Source organism: Coenobita brevimanus, chromosome 112 (assembly GCF_032717465.1).
Source record: "Coenobita brevimanus isolate Jiangsu-jjx chromosome 112, ASM3271746v2, whole genome shotgun sequence".
Classification (NCBI taxonomy): Eukaryota; Metazoa; Arthropoda; class Malacostraca; order Decapoda; family Coenobitidae; genus Coenobita; species Coenobita brevimanus.
In genome coordinates this window covers 3447501-3470000 of record NC_137065.1, presented here as the reverse complement: position 1 = coordinate 3470000, position 22500 = coordinate 3447501, and the positions used below count along the sequence as shown (strand labels likewise).

The window sequence follows — 22500 nt, the reverse complement described above, 5'->3', positions numbered from 1 at the left end:
TTAATTCTTTTCCCTTTTTCTCTAAATCTCCCCCCCTCCCTCCCTCTCTCTGAGTTCGAAAGGCTAGTTATTGATCGGGTGAGTTACCAGCTCTCACTTCCCCCTCCCTCCCCTCCCCTCCCCTCCCCTCCATCCCTACCTGTTCTCTCCCTCACTCTTACCTGCGTCTCTCCCCCCTCCCCTCCCCCTCCCTCCCTCCTTCGTCCCTACCCTCCCCCTCTCGATCCCTCACCTCTTTATCCTCTCCTCTCTCACCCCTAACCTCTCTCTCTCTCTCTCTCTCTCTCCATTACCTCATCCACTCGCAATTGCCTGTAATTCCTCCTCCTCCTCCATCATCATCACCATCATCACCACCACCACCATCACCACCACCACCACCACCACCACCATCATCATCATCATCATCATCATCATCACCATCATCATCATCATCACCATCACCACCACCACCTCCACTATCATCATCATCAACCTCTCCTCTCCTTTCCTCTCACATCCACCTCTATCACTCTTCTCTCCTCTCCCTACCATCCTCCTCCTCCTCTTCCTTACCCCCAAAAGTTCCAATACACTGCTCAAGAAATGTCTGCCTGTCTGTCTGATTCCCTACTCTCTCTCTCTCCACCCTCCTTCCTTCCACTCTCTCCCACCTTCCATCCTTTCCTCCCTCCCTCCCTTCTTAACTCCCTCCCTCACCGCCTTCCCTCCATCCATCATTCCTTCCCTCCCCACAACTTCCTCCATCCATCCTCCACTTCCTCTCCATTTTTCTCTCACTATATTTCTTTTTCATCATTTATCACTTTTTTTTATTATTCTCTTCACTCTTTCTTATTTTCTGGTTTTCAATCTATCTATCTATCTATCTATCTATCTATCTATCTATTCTTATCCACAATACCCCTACGTATGTTTCCTGATTTCACAGTATCATCTAAATCTATTTATTCATCTATCTATCTATCTATCGAATCTATCTCTTATTCCATCTTATCCTCTCTCTCTCTACCTACCTACCTATCTATCCATCTACCTATCTATCTCTATCTATCTATCAATCTATCTATCCACCCTGCTATCTTTCTTTTAATGCAAGAAAGAAGGAACCAAAGGCCAGGGACCTGCAAACAGCTCCAAGAAAAAAAAGAAAAAGAAAAAGAAAAAAAAAAAAGAGCTAAATTTAAGGTCCAACCATTGCATTTTCATCTATCTATCTATCCATCTATCTATCTATCTATCTATCCCTAATTTCCCATGTATACCCAAATAACTAATGTAATAACTAAAATAATTCGTTACTCCCTTTACTTTCGTTACCCATTTATTATCTCCGTTTTCTTCCATTACTTCCTGATGGTAGATATAAATATTGATAGATGGTTGATAGACAGACTGATAGATATACATAAGTAGATAGATGAAGACAGATAGATAGACAGATAGATAGACAGGTAGATAGATAGATAAAATAGACTGACAGATATGGATACATATTGAGGTAGACAGACATACAGACATATAGATGGTAGAGAGAGAGAGAGAGAGAGAGAGAGAGAGAGAGAGAGAGAGAGATTTACTCCACCGTGACAAACAAAGCCATTAAATCCCTCCTCAAGAACGTCCTTCCTTCTTTTACATTTTTGCCTCGATTTTTTTTAAAGAAAATAATAAATAATAATAATAACAATAATAATAACAATAATAACTGATAAAAACAATACAATATAATAATAATAATAATAATAATAATAATAATAAAAACAATATAATAATAATAATAATAATAATAATAATAATAATAACAAAAAAACAAGTGGTAATAGTAGTAGTAGTAGTAGTAGCAGCAGGAGTAGGAGTAGAAGTAGTAGTAGTAGTAGTAGTAGTAGTAGTAATTATATTATTAATAATAATAATAATAATAATAATACAATTTCTATCACTACTTCTATCGTCTGATTTTGCTAGTTTTCCTAAGTTTCCCTATGTTTTCACCATCCTCCTCCTCCTCCTCCTCCTCATCATCATCATCATCACACTCCTCCTCCTCCTCATCATCATCATCATCAACATTGTCATCAACATCATCACCATCATCATACTACTCCTTCAACACTGTCATCATCAACATCATCACCATCATCATACTCCTCCTCCTCCTCCTCATCATCATCATCATCATCATCATACTCCTCCTCCTCATCATCATCATCATCACCATCGTCATCATCATCATCATCAGTCTCACCACCATCCTCCTCCTTCTCCTCCTCATCATCATCATCAAAAGACCACACACTCACTCACCATCAGGACTCCACCACACACACACACACACACACACACACACACACACACACACACACACACATCACAAAAGGCGGACAAATCTATATCAAACACTTTTTTCTTATATATTCTTTTCCAAAAATTTTCACGACGAAGAAAAAAATATATTCTCCTAAAAAGCAATATATTTCTCTTTTCAAAAAATTTTCACGAGGAAGAACAAAATCCCACAAAAAGTAATATTAATTTTTCCTTTTCCAAAATTTTCACGACGAAGAAAAAAATAAATTCCTCAAAAAAGTAATATTTTTTTCTTTTCAAAAATTTTCACAATTAAAAAAATATCCCAATAAAAATAATATAGCAAAAATTATCAATAAAAATCTTACTTACTATTAACTGTAACTTTATTTATTTTTTCTCACTTTATATTTTCTCTAATTCTTCTTTACTCTCTCTTTTTTTTCTCATTATTCTTCCCTTCTTTTCTACCTTCCATTTTCCCTTATCACTTCCTACTGTTTCCTTCCTTATTTCCTGTATTTTCCTATCTTTTTCTTCATTATTTTTTCCTTCCCATTCTCTCCCTTTTTACTCCTTATTTTTCTCTATTTCTTCCTTATTTTCCTATCACTTCCTACACTTTTCTCTTATCTTTCTCTCCCTATTTTTTCCTTCTTTCCTATTTTTTTCATTTTTCCCTTATTTTCTTTCCCTATTTTTTCCCTTATTTTCTTTCCCTATTTTTTCCCTTATTTTCTTTCCCTATTTTCCTTATCGTCCCCTATTTTTTCCCTATTTTCTTCCCTTTTCTTTCCCTATTTTTCCTTATTTCCTCCCTTTTTCCCTTATTTTCTTCCCTAATTTTTTCCTACTTTTTCCTTATTTTCTTTCCCAGTTTTTCCCTAAATTTCTTTCCTTATTTGTTCCTTATTTTCTTTTCCTATTTTTCCTTATTTTCCTTCCCTATTCTTCACTTATTTTTCGCCCACCCTACTTCTTTCCTTATCTCCCCATCTTTTTTTTTTCTTCCTTTTCTATCCTTTCCTTTTTTTCCTTTATTTTCCCTGTGCTTTTTACCTTCCTTTTCTATCCTTTCCTTTTTTTCCTTCTTCATTTTTCTCTCTATTTATTTTTTCATTTTTCTCTTCATCTGTTTTTTTTTTTTCATACTTTCCTATCGATTTCAATTTTCTCTTTCTGTATTAAAAATAAAATTCTCCCCACATCACTAAAGCAATACAAAGATAGATAAATTAAATGTGTCTATTTTACATCTATTATATATCTATTTTAAATTTTTTGGACTTAAAAAAAATCGATTCCTTTCCTTCCTTTTCAAAAAAATTAATAAAGGAATATATGAACATACACCATCATTTCAAATTAAATACAAGAATAAAATAATGGAAAAAATAATTTGCTAACCTTTTTCTCTCTCTCTAAAAATCCATATCAAAAATTTCTCATTTTCTTTCTCATTTTTTTCATGAATTAATAAAGCCATACAACACCAAAATTAAAAATACAATAATATTAATAAAAAATAATTACTCACCTGTACCTCCATTATTCCAGACCGTCCTTTATTTATTTATTTATTTTAATTATTATTAGATTTACCTGTCTCATTGCAGCGTTGCCAATTCTCACCTGAGGGACAAACTGGGCGCTGGCAACACTGTACTCACCTGCAGGGGGGAGAGAAAAATGGGTTAATATTGGAGAGAGAGAGAGAGAGAGAGAGAGAGAGAGAGAGAGAGAGAGAGAGAGAGAGGACATTAGAGAAAGATGTATGAGAAAAACTGAGATAAAGTATGAGAGAGAGAGAGAGAGAGAGAGAGAGAGAGAGAGAGAGAACATAGATATGCAGAGAAATATGTTACACAAAAATATAGCCAAAGAAAATGATGTCATAAAAAAACACTGAAATTTTGTCAGAATTTTCTCTCTCTCTTCTATCTATTTATCTATGTCTATTTATCTGTCTATCTATCTACCGTATCTATTTATCTATCTATCTATCTATCAGCTGTATCTATTAATTTATCTATCTAGCTATCTTTAGTATTTTTCATTTCAGAGCATTTTCAACTTTTATCCTCCTTCTTTTAGTTCCTCTCTCTCTCTCTCTCTCTCTCTCTCTCTCTCATTCTTCAATACTTTATCTTAATTTTTCTCATATCTCTCTGATGTCCCCCCCTCCTTCCCCTCTCTCTCTCTCTCTCTCTCTCTCTCTCTCTCTCTCTCTCTCTCTCTCTCTCTCTCTCATTCTTCAATACTTTATCTTAATTTTTCTCATATCTCTCTGATGTCCCCCCCTCCTTCCCCCCCCCTCTCTCTCTCTCTCTCTCTCTCTCTCTCTCTATGACCTCTGACCTCTGCTGAAATGGAAACTGACCACCTAGTTAAAGGAGAGGGAGGGGGAAAGGGGGAGGAGGAGTGGGAGGGAGGGGAAAGAGGGGAGCGGGAGTGGGATGGAGAGGAAAGACAGGAAGGAGAGGAAAGAGGGGAGGGAGAGGAAAGAGGGGAGGGAGAGGAAAGAGGGGAAGGAGAGAAAAGAGGGGAGGGAGAGGAAAGAGGGGAGGGAGAGGAAAGAGGGGAGGGAGAGGGAAGAGGGGAGGGAGAGGGAAGAGGGGAGGGAGAGGAAAGAGGGGAGGAAGAGGGAAGAAGGAAAGGATAGGGAGGGGGTGGAAGAGCAGGGAAGAGGTGGAAGGGGAGGGAAAGGGGAAAAGGGGGAGGGAATGGGAGAAAGGGAAGGATGGGGAGGAGGAGGAGGATGGGGAAGGGGGAGAGAGAAGGATGGAGAGGAGGAGAAAGAGAAGGACGGGGAGGGGAGAAAGAGGAGGATGGGGAGAGGAAGGAGAACAGACAAGGATGGGGAGGAAGACAAAGAGAAGGATGGGGAGGAGGAAAACGAGGATGATGGCGAGGGGGGAAAGAGAAGGATGGGGAGGGGGAGAGAAAGAAGAAGGGGGAGATAGAAATGGGAAGTGGGATGGGGGAGAGAGAAAGGGAGAGAAAAAAGCAAAGGAAAAATGAAGGAGGAAGAGGGAGGAGAAGAAAGGAAGGAAGAAAAGGGAGAAGGGAGGAGGGAAGGAAAGGAAGAAGGAAGGAGGGAAGGAAAGGAAAAAGGAAGGAGGAAAGGAAAGGAAAAAGGAAGGAGGGAGAGAGGGAATGAGAAGAAGGAAAGACTGAAGAGGAAGCAGAAGGAAGGATGGAAGAAGGAAAGGAGGGAATATGATGATGGAGGAGGAAAGAGGGAAGAGGAAGTGGAAGGAAGGAGGGAAGAGGAAGTGGGAGGAAGGAGGGAAGAAGGGAAGGAGGGGCTGGGATGATGAAGGAGGAAAGAAGGAAGAGGAAGTGGGAGGAAGAAGGGAAGAAGGAAGAGAAGGACTGGGTTCATTGCAGTCTCAGACAATTCTCTCTCTCTCTCTCTCTCTCTCTCTCTCTCTCTCTCTCTCACACACACACACACACACACACACACACACACACACACACACACACACGGAAGTATTGTCGTGTAAGTATATTATGCGCTCTCTCTCCTTTCCTTTGGCTTCTGATTTTCTCTAACTGCCGCTTCCTCCTTGCTCTATCTCTAACCTTCACTCTCTCTCTCTCTCTCTCTCTCTCTCTCTCTCTCTCTCTCTCTCTCTCTCGCATTTACTCCTCTTTCCTCTTTAAAGGTAGTATTTTTTCCTATATTGTTTTCTTCTCTCTATCTTTTCATTCCTTGATACCTCTTACATTTTCTTACCTCTCACTCTCTCTCTCTCTCTCTCTCATTTACTATTTAAGGTAACATTTTTCCCTCTTTCCTCTTTTTCTTCTCTCCATCTTTTCATTCCTTGATATCTCTTCCATTTTCTTACCCCCCTCTCTCTCTCTCTCTCTCTCTTTCTCTTTCTCTCTCTATCTCTTTAAGGTAACATTTTTCCCTCTTTCCTCTTTTTCTTCTCTCCATCTTTTCATTCCTTGATATCTCTTCCATTTTCTTACCTCTCTCTCTCTCTCTCTCTCCCTCTCTCTCTCTCTCCCGTAGAGTGAATGAAGAGTGAATGTGGGTGTACACGCAGTGAAAAGCAGTGAATAAAGTGTGTAAACAAAGACCGAATGAAGAATGAATAAGCAAAAAAGAGCAAGCAGTAAGCGTGAAGGAAAAAGTGAATTTAGAATGAATGCATAAGAAAAATGAATAAAAAAGAGTGAATAGAGAGTGAGCAACCATGTAGAAAAATGAATGACAGCGAAAAGAGAGTGAATAATCCCATGGAAACTGAATAGGAGTGAAAAACAAGAAATAATACATAAAAATCGGAAGTTAATTCTATCAGAGTTATTCAGGTTATGGAAGAAAACGGGGGGCACGAAAGAAAACGGAGGACGGGTTGAGCGGATGGAGGGGGGGTCTTGCGTAAATCCTAGCTATCGTTTTCTTGGCGTTTGAGTGACACTGGGCTGGTGAGAGAGTGAGAGGATGGGTGAGAAGAGGATGGGGAAGGAGGGAGAGAGAGAGAGAGAGAGAGAGAGAGAGAGAGGAGTGGGGGGAGGGGAGAACAGGGAAATGGGAAGACTAGAAATTAAGGGAAGGCGAGAGAGAGAGAGAGAGAGGAATAGAGGTAAGGGCATGGGATGTGTGTGTGTGTGTGTGTGTGTGTGTGTGTGTGTGTGTGTGTGTGTGTGTGAGAGAGAGAGAGAGAGAGAGAGAGAGAGAAGGGGGGGAGGATAAAGTGAGGACTTATATAAAGCTATACGGATAAACAGACCACAGACGTAGAGGTCCTTTCTAGGTGGTCTGAGCTAGTTATTAATAGAAAGACTTACTCTCTAATTACAGAACGCGAGAGCGACAGAGGAGAAGAGAGGTGAGGGAAGGGGAACGGTGACGGTGAGGGGAAAGAGGAGGGGAGGGGAGGGGAGGGGAACGGTGACGGTGAGGGAAAGAGGAGGGGAGGGGAGGGGAACGGTGACGGTGAGGGAAAGAGGAGGGGAGGGGAGGGGAGGGGAGGGGAACGGTGACGGTGAGGGGAAAGAGGAGGAGAGGGGAGGGGAGGAGTAATGGAGAGGAGAGAGGTGAGGGTGGGAAGAGACGAAGGAAGGGAGGGAGAAGGAGGAGGAAAACAAGTACAGGAAGAGAAAGGAAAGGAGGATGAATGAGAAAAAGGGAGGAAGGGGAGGAAGAAAGTAAAAACGAGAGAAGGGATGGTAGGGAGGGAAGAAGACAGGAGAGGAAGAAAGAGGAAACAGATGATGATGATGATTACGATGATGATGATGATGATGAGGTGGAGAAGGAAAGTGGAAAAAAGAATGGCTGAGGATTATAATGTGATTTTTTTCATTTCTCTCTCTCTCTCTCTTACAATGTGATTTTTTTCGTTTTTTTTTTTCTCTCTCTCTCTCTCTCTCTCTTTTCCTTCCATTATCATCATCGTCTCGTTTATTATTTTTTTTATTCTTCCCTCTTCTCCCTACCACCTTCATATTCCATTTTTTTTTTAGTTCTCCCTCTCTTTCTTCCTCTTTCCATCCCTATCCCCTCTTTTATTCTATTTTCTCATCCTCCTTTCAATTCCTCTTCCCCTCTCCTCTTCTACTTCCGTTCCCCCTACTTCTTCCTTTGCAACATCACGCTTTCCCACTTTCCCCTTTGCAACATCACGCTTTCCCCTTTGCAACACCACACTTTCCCTCTTTGCAACACCACAATCCCCTTTGCAACATTACGCTTTCCCCCTTTGCAACATTACGCTTTCCCCCTTTGCCACACCACACTTTCCCCCTTTGCCACACCACACTTTCCCCCTTTGCCACACCACACTTTCCCCCTTTGCCACACCTCACTTTCCCCCTTTGCAACACCACGCTTTCCCCCTTTGCAACACCACATTTTCCCCCTTTGCCACACCACACTTTCCCCCTATGCAACACCACACTTTCCCCCTTTGCCACACCACGCTTTCCCCCTTTGCAACATGCTGCAATACTCACGCAACAAGATCCGTGGCAATGCGGAAGACATTGTTGATCATATGAAGAGTCCGGTCGAATCAAGAAGCACGATCGACAAGTTCACAGGTTGCAAAGGTCAATCCACGTGTTGCAGATTCGAATATTTTGTTGCAATGTCGAGTATCTTGTTGCACACGTAGAATATCGATTGCAAGAATTAGTTTCGAATATTTCCATGTTCTGTGCTTTGGTGATTCGTGAAAAGTCGACTAAGTGATTGCAAGAGTCGATTCACGTGTTGCAGCTTTGAATATCTTGTTGCAACGCCGAATATCTTGTTGCGTGCGGAGAATATCGATTGTAAGGTTTATTTTTCACATTTTCCGTGTCGATGGTTGTTGCAGAGTCGACTAACGTGTTGCAGAGTCGATCAAGTACTGCAAGAGTCGATTAATATGTTGAAGAGTCGATGAAGTTGTGGCAAGAGTACAAGAGTCGATTAACATGTTGCAGAGTCGATGAAGTTGTTGCAGGAGTCGATTAATGTGTTGCAGAGTCGATCAAGCTATTGCAAGAGTCGATTAATGTGCCATAGAGTCGATCAAGTTATTGCAAGAGTCGATTAATGTGTTGCAGACTCGATTAAGTTATTGAAAAAGGTCAATTTGTGTGACAGAGTCGACTCTTATTACAAGTGTCGATTATTAAGTTGCAGTCGATTAATTTGTTGCAAGTATCGGAGTTTCTGCTTCACTTGTTGCACGGTCGACTTTGTTTTTATTTAGCGCTTTGTCGAATCATGTTGCAAATGTCGATTATTTTATGGCTACGTCGAATCAAGTTGCGAAGTTGATTCTGACATGCGGCAAGGTCGATTTTTTGCATTTCACATTTTTTTTTTTCCAACGCCTTGTCGAATAATGATGCAGGGGTCGATTACGTTGTTGCAAATGTTGATGAACTCGTTGCAAGCGTCGATGTTCAGAGTTCAGTGCCGTGTCGAGTCGTACTGCACGTTGATTCACACTGCAAAGTCGACTGTCATGTTGCAAGCCTTACTACACCGTCGAATAATGTCAATGTCGATGGCTACATTTTGGAAGCCTCGGTATACTCGTACTGCAAAGGTCGACTCAATATTGCAAAGATAAGTCATATTGCAAAGATAAGTCATGTTGCAAAGTTACATCAAATTGCAAGTATGTCATATTAGAGAACCATATATTGCAGTCGTCACACAGAGCATGGGTGAATCACATACTGCAAAGTCGAGTCATACTGAACACATATTGCAGAGGCGGGTCACATATTGCAGGACTGAATCACATATTGTAGAGTCGAATCACACATCAGGATTGAATCATATATTGCACTCGTCACATACTGCAGGTCTGAATCTCCGGGTCACATACTGCAGGGTCGATTCACATATTGCAAGGCTGATTCACATACTGCAGGGTCGATTCACATGTACTGCAGGGTCGAATCACATACTGCAAGGCTGATTCACATACTGCAGGGTCGAATCACATACTGCAGGGTCGAATCACATACCGCAGGGTCGAATCACATACCGCAGGGTCGAATCACATATTGCAAATCTCACTGCAAGAGCTGATTGTTGCATCGTGAACTCCTTATGAATGTCACTTGCCAGGGTCGACTTCTGTATACATATTGCAGAGTCGAATCACATACTGCACATATATTGCGGTCCAATCACATATTGCACACATACTGCAGAGTCGAATTGCATGTTGACAGTCTTACTCCAATGCTGAATCCCTTGTTGAGGTTGCAAGGTCAAATCATACTGCATTGCAAGGTTGAATCATACTGTACTGCAAGGTCGAATCATACTATTGCAAGGTCGAATCATACTGTATTGCAAGGTCGAATCATACTGTATTGCAAGGTCGAATCGTACTGTATTCCAAGATCGAATCATACTGCATTGCAAGGCCGAATCATTCTGTATTGCAAGGTCGAATCACACTGTATTGCAAGGTCGAATCACACTGTATTGCAAGGTCGAATCATACTCTATTGCAAAGTCACATAACACTTCTGGGTCGAGTCACATATACTAGAGTATCGAATCACATATTGCAAAGCCTGATTCACCTGTTGCATCGCTCCCAGTCATGTTGCACAACTTTAAAATGCCGAGTGCAACATTATGGAAGGCTCGCGAAATTTATCCTCCACACTGCAAGGTTGGAATGTATGTAGCAACCTTAATTACATGCAACGCCCTTGACTCACATACCAACTGCCTGAATAATTATGAATGTTGCCAGATTACCCCCACTGTCTTGCAATTAACCCATACAATTTTCGAAGGTTCTGCTGCGTGCTTTGAAATAGACAGAGTGCTTCGAAATAGATAAACAGATTGCTTCGAAATATAATGAGTGCTTCAGAATAGATAAACTATGAAATTATGAAATTATGAAATTAAATGTTTCGAAATACATAAATTGGGTTCTTTGAAACAGATAAATAAAATATTGAGTGTTTAGAAAAAGGGACAAAAGTAAGTGCTTCGAAACAGATAAAATGAGAGCTTCAGAAATATACACACTGAGTGCTTCAACATACATCACATTGTTTCAGAGCTTCGATACTGATTACATTTATAATTTCCAATCTCTGTTCCATAATTAGGTGGATTTCTCAAAATTTCAATTGCAATAATATTAATCTGCAACACTCCATTATACGAAGTATTTACATCCATCTGTAACTTCACTTTTTCCTCTACACTCCATCACTATATATATATATATATATATATATATATATATATATATATATATATATATATATATATATATATATATATATATATATATATATATATATATATGATTTTTTCCCCAATAAAATTACTTCCTTCACTATCGACTTTACTTATTCACACTTTACGTTCCATTACTGTTGTTTGTATTTTCCACTTTATTCGTCATTTACACTATTTTCAATTTAACTTTTCTCACCTTCTTTTCCTTTTTTTTTCTTCACAACTCGTTTATTTTCTTTTTTATTTTTTACCTTTATTTTTCTTCACAACTCCTTCAATTGTTTAAATTCTTCATCTTATTCACTCTACAGCATCCCCGCATTTCTCCATCTCCCTTTCCATCAACATTCATCTCCCCTCCTTCAGCCTCTTTCTCTCTCTCAGGTGCTAGATACGAAGGTCACTCTATTTATAAACCCCAACCCAACGCCACCCTTTTCCCTCTCAAAACTGTAAAGCCAGGGAGGGTTTCTGTGGCTCTGGGGGGGTTTGTAGGACGATTTTGGACACCTGGGGGTTTGTGGAATTGAGGAATTGTGTACCAGTATTCCTGAACACCTCTACTTCGACGCGCATATACGCACACACCACCACACTCCACATAGTCACTCTCTCGCTCTCTCCCTCCCGCTGTCACTGTCTGCTTGGTCTCTCTCCCATCTTAATCTCCGCCCCCTCCCTTCCCTTCTTCATCTCTCCCCTCTCCCCCACCTACCTCCCCTCCCCTCCCTCCCTCCTCCATCTCTCTCCTCTCCCCTCCACCTGCCTCCCCTCCCCGCCCCTCCTCGTACCTGTACCTGTGATCTTCCCCTCCCCCCCCTTCACTCCTCCTACCCAATCTTCCCTAACCCTCTTCCCCACCCCACCCATTTACCCTACCTGCCTACCCTGCAACTCTCTCTCTCTCTCTCTCCCTTTCTACTGCCCTACCCATCTTCTTGCCTACTTGTCTACCCCACCTCTTGCTGTAACCTCCTCTACCTGTCCACATCTACCATCTTCTAATCTACCCCTATCCCACCCACCCACTTACCTCCCCTTCCCCTGTCATCTCTCCCCCCCTCCTCCTCTCCCCCTTCCCCTCTCCATCTCGCCACATTCCTCTTCCCCTCTCCATGCTCCATCTATCCCCCCATACTTCTCTACCCTCCCTCCTTCATTCTCTCAACCCTTCATCTGTTTTTTAATATTATTCTTTTTCGTTTCATCTCTCTCTCTCTCTCTCTCTCTCTCTCTCTCTCTCTCTCTCTCCACCTACCTCAGATACTTCCCTACCTACCCAACCACCTACCTTCCCTTTCCCTCTCCTCATTTGCCTCCCTCTCCCCTACCTGTCATCTTCCCCCTTCCTTCCCTCTCTCTCCCCATCCTCCCAATCCCCTCTCTACTTACCTACCTGCCTACTTACATACCTACCTACCTTTATACATTTCCTCTTTCCCTGTTTGTCGTCTCCTATTCAATTTTCAATTCACCTTTTATTCCTCCTTTTCCTTTTCCTTTCTTCCTTCCCCTCCCTCCCTGCCCCTTCTCCCCCTCCCTGCCCTTTCTCCCTTCTTTCCCCTTCCTCTCTCCCTGCCCCTTCTCCCTTCTTTCTTCTCCCTCCCTCCCTGCCTCCCTCTCTTCTATATTCTCCATGTCACCTGTTACTCCCCTTTCTCCTTTCCTCACCCTAACTCTCCCTCCCTCTCCCACTCCCCTCTCCTACCTACCATCCCTCTCCATCCCCACACCTAATCTCTCGCACTCCACCATTCCCCCTCCCCCTACCCTACTTCCCCAATCATACCTTTTCCTCCCCCTTCTCTCCCCTATATAGTTAATCCCTTACTATTTTATCTCCCCCTACCAAACATCTATCTAACTAACTTTTCCTAACCACCACCTCTCTCCCCTCTCCTCCCCCATTATCCACCCTCCTCTCCCCCTCCTTATCTCACTTCCTCCCCCTCCTCCCTAACTCCCCTTCCCCTCCTCCACACCCTACACATACAACTACCCCCCCCTCCCTCCCAACCACCTACTCCCCATCTATCCTTCCCTCTTCTTACTTCTACCATCTCTCTCTCTCTCTCTCTCTCTCTCTCCACATCCATCTCCTTCCCCTTCCCTCCCTCCCTCCTTACTTTTTTCCTCTACCATATGTGTGTGTGTGTGTGTGTGTGTGTGTGTGTGTGTGTGTGTGTGTGTGTGTGTAAGCTATTTCTCTGATCTCCTGCCAAATCGCCCTTAACCCTGTAAGCACAGGAGGATTTTCGCCTCTATGGAAGGGGAACATAAGGTCGAAAATTGGACAGAGAAAGAGATGTACATTTACGTTGTACGCTGACTCGTGGCGGTAAGATGAACAGGAGAGAGAGAGAGAGAGAGAGAGAGAGAGAGAGAGAGAGAGAGAGAGAGAGAGAGAGAGAGAGAGAGAGTGTAAATGGAAATGCATCAATACTTAAAATTTAGACAGATATAAACAGATAGACTGGTAGACACGCGGGGAGAGAGAGAGAGAGAGAGAGAGAGAGAGGCCTTGATACATGTATATCAAACGCTTCTCTTCTCAACACAATCTAAGGAAAGAACAAAGGGATAAAAACCAGGCAGAGTATAGAAAAAATCGCTCAGTAGAAAGTGTTACGCAATCCCTAAATCCACTTGTACACACTTGGATTAAAAAAGGGATTACCAGGTTTTGTAACACCCAGAATAAATCCACTGAGAAAAAGTGTTACGTAATCCCCAAATCCGTTTATATGTAAGAGGAATAAAAAACGTGTAAACCCCAAAATAAATCGCTAAGGAGAAGGCGTTACCAACTCTCAAACGCTACTTTATTTCTACAGTTGTGTAATTTTAACTTGTGATTTTTGTTCTTATTTCCATCTACGGCCTGCCATCCATTCCACTGCACTTCTTCGTGACTAGCATCGTATTCTAGTGTTTTAAGCCTAGTTGAAGTGAACGGAGTGTAGTTAACATACTGGCCATCATCATCATCATTATTATTATTACCACCACCACCATTACTATCATCACCATCATCATCATTATTACCACCACCGCCTATATTATTTTTAATTATTATCATTATTATTATTATTACTATCATCACCATCATCATTACTACCACCACCACCACTATTATTATTATCATCATCATCATCATCATCATCATCACAATTATGAAACAAGAGTAGTATAAAATCTCAAGCACTACTACTACTACTACTACTACTAATACTACTACTGCTGCTGCTATTAATACTACAACTACAACCACAACCATAATAATAATAATAATAATAATAATAAAGATAAAAATAATAATAAAACGGCATCACACGCCTGCCTCTCTCTCTCTCTCTCTCTCTCTCTCTCGCGTTTTTTCCCTCCACATTCCCTCCCATTTCATGCCAGATGAGGGAGGAGAGTTATTTATGAGAGAGAGAGAGAGAGAGAGAGAGAGAGAATGTTGGTAGCAATGATACTGGTGGTAGTTGTGATGAATACTAGTTAGAACTGTGGTTGTTTCAATACTGGTTATGATGTCGTAGTGGTGGTGGTGGTGGTGGTAGTGATGATGGTGGTGCTGGCAGGTAGCAGTGATGATGATGATGATGATGATGATGATGATGAGGAGGAGGAGGAGGAGGTAAAGCAAAAAAATGATGACAATGATGATGATGATGATTATTATTATTACTATTACGATAATGAAGACGACGATGATGATGAACTAAAATAATAATGAAGAGGACGATGATGATGATGATGATGATGATGATGATGATGATGACGACGATGATGATGAAGAGGACGATTATGATGATGACGAAGAAGAAGAGGACGATGATGATAATGATGATGATGATGATGATGATGATGATGATGACAGGGAAAAAAAGCACATAAACTGAAGGGCATAAAAAATAAACAACTTATCAATAATGCTTGCTTGAAACTGACCGAGAAATGGAGAGAGAAATGAAAAGGATTCTCTCTCTCTCTCTCTCTCTCTCCCCCAGGGCAATTCCAGTATTTTACACACCAATAACCTCTCATACAGTAGAGAGAGAGAGAGAGAGAGAGAGAGAGAGAGAGAGATTAAAGCTTACGATGGCATGCGTCCTTTTATATATGTATGTGCATTTTAACTGGTACCTGTGTGTGTGTGTGTGTGTGTGTGTGTGTGTGTGTGTGTGTGTGTGTGTGTGTGTGTGTGTGTGTGTGTGTGTGTGTGTGTGTGTGTGTGTGTGTAGCAAAAATACTTAACATTCTTCTCTATTTACCATCCCTCCCCCTCTCAGCTAGTAGTAGTAGTAGTAGTAGAAGCAGAAGTAGCAGTATTATTATTATTATTATTATTATTAGTAGTAGTAGTAGTAGTAGTAGTAATAGAAGCAGAAGTAGCAGTAGTAGTAGTAGTAGTAATAGAAGCAGAAGTAGCAGTAGTAGTAGTAGTAGAAGTAGTAGTAGCGCTACTGTACAGTATAGTCGCGGCGCGTGACTCTGAGGTTATTATCGTGCCCTGACAACCTACCATTCAAAAGTGCGTCTGATTTCGTGTATAGTATGAGTCGCATGTGATTCGTGTATAATATGTTGGTATATAATAATATTCGTGTATAATGGATTCGTGCATAATAATATGATTCGTGTATAATATGATACGAAATCGGACGCACTTTTGAATGGTAAGTTGCCAGGGTACGATAATGACAACCTCTGAGTCGTGCGCCGCGACTATAGTAGTAGAAGTAGTAGTAGTAGAAGTAGAAGTAGTAGTAGTAGTAACAGCAGCAGCAGCAGCAGCAGCGGCAGCAGCAGCAGCAGCAGCAGTAGTAGTAGTAGTAGTAGTAGTAGTAGTAGCAGCAGCAGCAGCAGCAGCAGCAGCAGTAGTAGTAACAGTAGTAGTAGTAGTAGTGGTAGTAGTAGTAGTAGAAGTAGTAGTAATGGTAGTATAGCAGTAGCACTAGTAGTAGTAGTAGTAGTAGTAGCAGTAGTAATTATCCCACCTATTAATTACATAAACACAGGTAATCAAGCATAATTACCCAAACGACAAGATTTTACGTAATTACAAAGAATGCATTAACAAAAATTACTTAACATCGCGCAATGACTGACTTATTTCGTTATTTAACAAACGATAATTATATGGAACGTAAATGAGCTGAGATAATTACGTGAGATAATTATAGTGATGTATTTTAATTACATTATTATACTGTAATTATTATTTTTTTTCGTTATTTTTATTATCTTTACTTTTACTCTTCTCCCGTGCATTCTGGGTGCACATTCTCTCTCTCTCTCTCTCTCTCTCTCTCTCTCTCTCTCTCTAATAATTCATGTCCTTGAATAATTAACAAGAGAAAAGAGAACTCTACAATTTCGGTCTTCCTCTCCTCCTCTTCCTTCTCTCTCTCTCTCTCTCTCTCTCTCTCTCTCTCTCTCTCTCTCTCTCTCTCTCTCTCTCTCTCTCTCTCTCTCTCTCTCTCTCTCTCTCTCTCTCTTTTCCAGGGACGAACAGGAAAACCACACATGAAAATCAGAAACAGACAAAATGTGTGAAAGTGAAACAAAGATAGAAAAAAACATCACGTGACAGACAGACAAACAGACAGACAGATAGACAGAAAGACAGACAGATAGACATAGAGACAGACAGACAGACAGACAGAGAAAGTCATAAAGAAAGGCAGACAGACAGACACACACAAAAATTCAGAGCTTCAGAGAGAGAGGGGTGAAATGATGAAGTGTGTGTTTGTGTGTTTGTTTGTCAGGAGGCCAATAATAATAAAGGGAGAGAGAGAGAGAGAGAGAGAGATACGATATGACAGTAAACGAAGATTGAATGCTGATAATGAAGATAAACAGGAAGATGACGAGGAGGAGGAGGAGGAGGAGGAGGAGGAAAGTGAGACGAAGTTATGATTATGAAAAAAGATGAATGAATAATAAAGATGAAAAGATAAATAAAAATGGATGAAGAAAAACGAAAAAAAAAACATGAAAAAGGGGAAGAAGGACGATAAAGGGGGAACGAGGGAAATGAACGATGAGAGGGAGAAAGAAGGAAGGAAAAGAGGAAAACAAAAGAAGCCAAGAGGAGGAGGAGGAGGAGGAGGAGGAGGAGGAGGATAAACATAACTATAATAATAAGTTAATGATAATGATGATGATAATAATAATGAAATCAATAACTAGAACACCATAAATCTGTCCAAGGATAATAATTTTGGATAAAGAATACCTTGCCACAACCATTGCCTACCAGCAGCCGAACTCTCTCTCTCTCTCTCTCTCTCTCTCTACTGTACTCTGCATTTACCTTCTTAGTTCTTCTCTGTCCTCTCGTCTCTTCACCTCTCCTCTCCTCCCTTCTCTCCACTCCTCCCTTCTCTCCTCTCCTCTCTTCCTCTCTCCTCCCCTCGCTCCTTTCATCCCTCCTTTCCTCTCCTTCCTCCCTCTTCTCCTCTCCTCTCCTTCCTCCCCTCACTCCTCTCTTCCTCTCTCCTCCCCTCACTCCTTTCCTCTCCTTCCTCTCTTCCTCCCTTCACTCCTTTCCTCTCCTCTCCTCTCTTCCTCCCCTCACTCCTTTCCTCTCCTGTCCTCCCTTCTCTCCTCTCCTCTCCTCTCCTCCCTTCTCTCCTCTCCTCCCTTTTCTCCTCTCCTCTTCTCCCTTCTCTCCTCTCCTCTCCTCCCTCCCCCCCAGAGCAGTGTGGGTCTCAGTACCTCATAATATATGTACTGGAGGGCTTCTGCATAAAGCTAACTCTCTCTCTCTCTCTCTCTCTCTCTCTCTCTCTCTCTTGCCTCGAGCCATCCTTCATTATATAAACTCCCCCCACCCCCCTACCCCCCTCTCTCTCTAACAAGGCTCTCCTAGTCAGTCTCATAACTACTTTTTTTTTTTCGTAATTTTGCCTCTGGAAGACTGGAATTTATGAGGGGTGAATAATGAGAGAGAGACAGTGTGTGTGTGTGTGTGTGTGTGTGTGTGTGTGTGTGTGTGTGTGTGTGTGTGTGTACTTGTTTATACACGTACACTGATGTGCCTATATATGTATTTATGTATGTACGTATGTGTATGTATGTATGTATGTATGTATATGTATGTATGTATGTACGTATGTATGTACGTATGTACGCATGTATATATGTATGTGTGTATGTACGTATGTAGGTATGTATGTGTACACCTGAGGCAATGTACTCTTAGGGTTCCCCACGCCCTCTTACCTTCCTCTTTCCTCTCTCAAGTACTCTCCTCCTCTCTCCACCCACTCCCTCCTCTCTCCACCCACTCCCTCCTCTCCTCTCCTATTCCCTCTTTTCTTTACCTCTCCCCTCCCTTCTCCTCTCCACTCTCTTCCTGATTTTCTCTTCCCTCCTCTCCTCTCCTCTCCTCCCTTCCCTTCCCTTCTCTTCTCTTCTTCTCTCCTCTCTTCTATCGTCCCCTCTCATCCTTCTTCCTCTTCCCTTTCTCTTCTTTCCTCTCCTCTCCCCTCCCATTCCCCTCTTCTCTCCCCTTCTCTCTCTCTCTCTCTCTCCTTCTCTTCCTTCCTCTTCTCTCAACCACACTTCTACACCACCACAACCACTACCACCACAGTACTCTTCCTACCACCATTATCTCAACCACCACACCATTACCACCACCACAACCACCACACCACTGCCATCACTACACCCACCACAACCACTACTACCACAACCACCACACCACTGCCATCACTACACCCACCACTACCACTACTACCACAACCACCACACCACTGCCATCACTACACCCACCACTACCACCACCACAACCATCACTACCAAACACCCACAACACAACTACCACCACCACAACAACTACCACAACCAGCACCACCACTACCACACACCCAACACACAACTACCACCACCACAATCATCACTACCACAACCACCACTACCACAACCATCATTACCACCACAACTACCACCAACAACAACCACAACTACAACCACCAACAACCACAACTATATACCACCAAATAACCTCAACTACCACCACCAATAACCACAACTACCACGATCAACAACAACCACAACCACCACCAACTACCACCATTACCATCTACACATCGAACTGAGCAATTAACCTTTGATAATTCCTATATTAAATTACACCTTGAGTGGCACCGGCTTAACCTCTTTAGCACGAGAGAGAGAGAGAGAGAGAGAGAGAGAGAGAGAGAGAGTGTGTGTGTGTGTGTGTGTGTGTGTGTGTGTGTGTGTGTGTGTGTGTGTGTGTATGAATGGATGGATGGAATGTGTGTGTGTGTGTGTGTGTGTGTGTGTGTGTGTGTGTGTGTGTGTGTGTGTGTGTGTGTGTGTGTGTGTGTGTGTGTGTGTGTGTGAATCCATACATGTGCCTCAAGGTAAAACAGGCATCTTCTTATCCTCTTGATCCTCTTGCCTAAACCTTCCTCTTCTCATGGGTCTCCTCCTCTTCCTCCTCCTCACCTGTCACCCCTTCATCATTCCTCTTCCTCTTCTGTTCCCTTCCATTTCTATAATTTCTTCTCATCCTCTTCTTGATCTACTCCCTCCTCCTCGTCCTCCTCCTCCTCCTCCTCCTCCTCCTCCTCATCATCATCATCATCATCATCATCATCATCAACATTCCTCCTCTTCGTCCCCTTCTTCCTCCTTCTCCCCCTCCTCCTCCTCCTCCTCTTCTTCCTCCTCCTCCTCCTCCTCCCCCAAGCTAGCTACTTAAGCTTAAAAATGCAAGTGTGGTCTTATTACACGAGGAGGACGAGGAGGAGGAGAGAAGGAGGAGGAGGAGGAGGAGGAGAGAAGGAGGAGGAGGAGGAGGAGGAAACGAAAATGCAGATTAAAAAATGAGAAACTAAAGTGAGAAAGAAAAAAAAAAGAAAAGAAAATTAGAGCGAGTGAGTGAGAAAAAGTGACGAGATGGGGCGGCGGAAATGAGCTCAAAATTTATGGAGAGAGAGAGAGAGAGAGAGAGAGAGAGAGAGAGAGAGAGAGAGAGAGAGAGAGAGAGAGAGAGAGGTCTGTAGGGCAGCCTTTGATCCCGTCCGCAAGTGCTAGAGAGAGTGAAAGTTAGAGTGAGAATGAAAGTTAGAGAGAGTGAGAGAGTGAAGGGGAATTTGGGAGAGTTGGCTCACTTCTTTTTCTCACTTTATCACAGCCATAAAAATGTTTAAAAATAATTAATTTTGTCAAAATTAAACTGTGTATCTTTTCAATTATTTCGATTGGGGTCTGAGAGAGAGAGAGAGAGAGAGAGTCACTGCTTTCGTGTACGTATGTATGTGTTTATACGTGTGAATGTGTGTATGTTTATATGTATGTATGTATGGCTGGCTAGTTGGCTGGCTTGTGTGTGTGTGTGTGTGTGTGTGTGTGTGTGTGTGTGTGTGTGTGTGTGTGTGTGTGTGTGTGTGTGTGTGTGTGTGTGTGTGTGTGTGTGTGTGTGTGTGAAGCCAAACATATACATTCACCTTCACAGAGGATCACACAAAAAAATTCACCCACCTCTCTCTCTCTCTCTCTCTTCTCCCCCTCCCTCTCCCCTTCTCTCTCTCTCCCCCCCTCCCTCTCCCTCTCTCCCCTTCCCTTCCCTCCCCTCGTCTCACCTCTTTTAACCTTCACACCCTCTCCTTCTCCCCTCCCTTCCCTCTTCCCTCCCCTCTCCCCTTCCCTTCCCTCCCCTCCCCACCCCTCCTAACCTTCCCTCTTCACCTTCCCTCCTCTCCCTTCCCTTCCCCTCCACATTCCCCTCTCAAACCTCCACCTTACACAACTAACAAAGCTACACACACACACACACACACACACACACACACACACACACACACACACATACCACTCTCAAACCTCCACCTTACACAACTAACAAAGCACACATTGTACACACACACACACACACACACACACACATACCACTCTCAAACCTCCACCTTACACAACTAACAAAGCCACACACACACACACACACACACACACACACACACACTTCCTCACATTATTCATTCTCTCTCTCTCTCTCTCTCTCAATATTTTTTCCATTTCCTGTCTGGCATATTACTATCGCTCAACACTTTTCGATATCCTCTCTCTCTCTCTCTCTCTCTCCTTTCTGGTTCAGTAGTGATCCAATCTACGTTTCTACCTACTCTCTAAATCTCTTTTCCTCTCTACTCTCTAATTGTCGCTCTCTACTCTTTACTAACTACTTTCCCATCGACTTTCTAATTTCAACCTCTCTTTCCCTCTCTATCGTTTACTCTCTAATTTTCGCTCTCTACTCTAATTTTCGCTCTCTACTCTCTAATTCTCGCTCTCTACTCTCTAAGTCTCGCTCTCTACTCTCTAATTTTCGGTTTCTGCTCTCCAATTTTCGCTCTCTACTCTCTAATTTTCGCTCTCTACTCTAGTTTTTGCTCTCTACTCTCTAATTTTCGCTCTCTGCTCTCCAATTTTCGCTCTCTACTCTAATTTTTGCTCTCTACTCTCATTTTCGCTCTCTACTCTAATTTTCACTCTCTACTCTCGACTCTCTAATTTTCGCTCTCTACTCTCTAATTTTCGCTCTCTACTCTCTACCCCTCTATTTTTCGCTCTCTACTCTCTACCCCTCTATTTTTCGCTCTCTACTCTCTAGTTTCGCTCTCTACTCTCCACTCTCTAATTTTCGCTCTCTACTCTTTACGCCTCACCTTCCCATCCTTGCGCCGTTATCTTTCTTATCAGTGCCTTCTCTTGGCGTCCACCCTTAGAGAAAAGACTCCTGGTGAACACACACACACACACACACACACACACACACACACACACACACACACACTGACAGACTAAAACACACACACACACACACACACACACACACACACACACACACACACACACACACACACACACACACAGAACAGATAAGCACTCACACACACTCACACAAACACACACACACACACACACACTCACACACATACATACACACACACACACACACACATACACACACACAGCGCTCACCGAATCACGATGAGGGCCGACAAGAATCACTACAAAAGCTCACTGACTCACAAGGACCTCATTGAATCACCACCAGGAATCACCGAATCTTATAAGCCCAGAGAATCACTAATGGAGCTCCCTGAATCACCACTAAAGCTCTAAAAGAATCACCCAGGAGCTCACCGAATCCATCCAACTTGCAAGAATCACCAACAGCTCCAAGAATCACCAACAGAGCTCCAAAAGAATCACCAACAGCTCCAAGAATCACCAAGGAAGCTCACAGAATCAATAGCTTCTTAAATATCTTCTCCCAGACAACAAAGAATCACCAAGAAGAGAATCACCCAGACAGCTCACATGACTCAACGAAAAACCTCAAGAAAAGAATCACACGAACGCAATTTTTTCTCTTCGGTCTGGAAGTTAATAACGAG

The 22500-nt window shown here is 42.4% G+C and overlaps 1 protein-coding gene and 1 long non-coding RNA gene across 6 annotated transcripts in view; both read right to left on the bottom strand.

The window, feature by feature from the left end:
* rdgA (retinal degeneration A) overlaps positions 1-22500 on the bottom strand; it is a 429656-nt gene that overhangs the window by 270022 nt on the left and 137134 nt on the right. The gene's annotated exons all lie outside the window — the stretch shown is intronic.
* The window catches only part of LOC145418103 (uncharacterized), a 40421-nt gene continuing 21831 nt past the window's right edge, over positions 3911-22500 (bottom strand). The window contains exon 3 of the long non-coding RNA XR_013900638.1: positions 3911-3980. This is a non-coding gene — a long non-coding RNA (uncharacterized LOC145418103). The remainder of the gene's footprint in view (positions 3981-22500) is intronic.